Here is a 3,161-nt window from a genome sequence, read left to right on the forward strand (position 1 = left end):
CCTTTCTTTAACTACTGGATAGATTGAGAGAGACAGGTGGTCTCTTACACATCCAAACTTTGTAAATACTTTAAATACTTTGAACTGAGCTCAGAAAACGACATCTGGTGTAATAAAATGTCAACACCAGACAGCACTTAGCTGTCTGCATCATTCTGCACCATCTGAAGCTTCCTGAGATTCAGGCTTTGTAGACTGTGAGGTAGTAGTCCACGTGCAATGTAACCAGGGCACAGGTAATGTTGCCAAAGCAGACCAAATCAGGAAAAGGTCACAGCTGGTGCACTGAGGGGCTAAACAGACCGGCACTAAACTGGCTTCAGGTCAGGATATGGAGTGGAGACTGCCATGGTTGCTTTGGTCAATGATGGGGAAGTGTGGCCCTGTTGATGCTGTTGGACCTCTGAGCGGCCTTCGATACCATAGACCATGGTATCCTTCTGAGGGAATTAAGAATCGGAGGCAATGTTCTGCAGTGGTTCCGGTCCTATCTCTCAGGCAGGTTCCAGATGGTGTCACTTGGCAACAGTTGTTCAGCCAAGAAAGAGCTCAAATCGGGCGTCCCTAAGGGCGTGATACTGTCGCCAATGCTATACAACATTTACATGAAGCCTCTGTGTGAAATCATCCAGAGACATGGGACGGGGTGTTATCAGTATGCTGATGGCACCCAAATTTGTTTCTCCATGTCTCGGACTGCTTCATAACCAAGGATGGCATTTCCCCTCTGAATAACTGCCTGAAGTCAGTAATGTATTGGATGAGGGAAAATAGGCTTAAATTGAATCCAAATAAAATGAAGGTACTCGCTATAGGCAATCCCAATCCGGGTATGGTGATAAGCTCTCCAGTTCTGGACGGGGTCACACTTCACCTAAAGGAGTGTGTTCGTAGCTTGGGGGTGCTCCTGGAGTCGCCACTTGAAATCCCAAGTGGATGCGACAGCCAGGAGCGCCCATTATCAGCTTCAACTGATTCGCCAGCCATGATCCTTCCTGGAACAGGAAAACCTAGAAATGGTTGTACATTCACTGGTAGCCTCTCGTCTCGATTTCTGCAATGCGCTCTACATGAGGCAACCCTTATGCCATGTTTGGAAGCTGCAATTGATCCAAAATATGGCAACCAGATTGGTGACAGGGAGTTCCAAATTTGATTCTATTACACTTATCTTAAAATCCCTACACTGGCTGCCCATTAGCTTCTGGGCACAGTATAAGGTGTAGGTTATTACCTATAAAGCCCTACATGGCTTGGGCCCAACTTACCTGAGGGAATGCTTCCTCCTATACAATCCTTCCCGCACTCTCAAGTCCTCTGGGAAGAATCTACTGCAGTTAGAGAGAACTAGACTGAAGATGACTTCCCAGAGGACATTTTCTGTTGCAGCTCCAAAAATCTGGAATGACCTGCTCCGCCATATAACATCTTTGGAGGCCTTTAAGAAGGCAATAAAAAGGGATCTCTCTTTCGGCAGGCCTTCCCAAACTGATAGTTTCAAAATTTTCACTCCATTTGTTTAGCTGTACCAACCAGACTTTGATCTCGATGTAGTTTATTAACCATTCTATTGGAAATTATTTTTTAATGTTATTTTAGGGTGGGAGGGAGATAGGGGAACTAGGATCTAATATGTCCTGTTATGCTTTTATCTACTGATATACATGTTTGATTTTATTGTTCTTGTTTGGGGTTACCTGCCTCAATCCAATACAGGGAGAGGCGGGATAAAAATTATCATCATCATCATCATCATCAGGCTGGAATGAGGGCATGGTGACTGCACGCTGGCCTCCCCGACTCCTCCCCAATGTCAACGTCATGCTGCATGTCCAACCACCCAGCAGGCAGCATCACGCCGCTTCTTTGGTGCAGCATTTAGATGCATTGTGCCAAAGAACCAGCGAAAAGCCATTGTGGCAAGGGTGGCTTTTTGCTGTTCTAAAAAAGACTGGCATTTTTGCTGGTTCTTTTTAAAGTGGCAAACTGCCAGATTGGGGCCATGGCATGCAGTTTCTGCTGCCCCAATGCGGTGCTGAAAGGGGCGCCAGGGGTGCCACTCTATCAGGGCAGTCTGTTTTTTCCCTAAATGTAATTGTACAATCATACCCGTTCCTGCGGCTATGAACTGAACATTCTTACACAGGAGAAGATCAAAATGTATTGAAAATCTAATCTACTATTTCAAGGGGAACACATCTCTCAGAACAGGTTGAACTCCAGTCCCAAGTCATGACTTTCTACAGATATAGCCCCTCTGTCTTGATTGGATTTAACCTAAGATTGCTCACCTCATCCAACCTAAAGTGTAAGGATGATCTCTGAGAGGATACCCCAGAAGGGACTGTCAAGGTTGTGGACCATTCTTGGCTAAAGTGTGTAGAGGAAGATTAGCAGCACTAGTGACATAATGATTAACCATCTGATCCCCATGCAGCTTAGTTGGCAAGGACATGAATAACAAGCAAATAATGAAAGTAACAGGGGGGGAAACTAGACTGGGTGGCTACGTTTTGCAGCAGAAAACAATGATTTAAACCTCTAGCTTCTGTATTATCATGTACATGTTAACATCTTTTGAAAGGATCTTACCTGGGCACAAACTGGTTGGCTGGCCGCTTCGGCCGATACTCGGGGTGCACCATGAACAACATGTGAGGAAAGCCAGTTCCAAAATAGGCCCCATCTGTATGATGGTGGCGGGAAGATTTGGGGGTATAAACATCCATGCACTTAGGGCAGTACAGTTTGACCATGGCTTCACCTGGGATATCAGATAAACCTAAGAGTGAAGAAAAACAAAAACTTATGAAATGAAATGTTTCAAAGAAACCAGGAGATGTGGACAGAAGCACGAACACTGCTTCCAGCATCAATCTTAAGATGTAGCTCAATAAGTTTTTTACACAACTGATTCAAGAGTGTAACTAAATAACGGGTTGTATACATATCTCCCCACTTTAAGTCTTAATCATTCCTATTACCATCTCTAATTCACTTGATGTTTCTTGAACTCTTCCATAATTCTGGAATGAATTTCAACTTTACACCCCCTCCCTCCAACTCTCTCTGTACACACATATACTCACCAATGGGCAGCATGGGCTGGTTCTCACAATAAACTCGAGGACAGTAGCCAAAGTCTCCTTGCTGGTATTTTT

Source organism: Sceloporus undulatus, chromosome 2, assembly GCF_019175285.1.
Source record: "Sceloporus undulatus isolate JIND9_A2432 ecotype Alabama chromosome 2, SceUnd_v1.1, whole genome shotgun sequence".
Lineage (NCBI taxonomy): Eukaryota > Metazoa > Chordata > Lepidosauria > Squamata > Phrynosomatidae > Sceloporus > Sceloporus undulatus.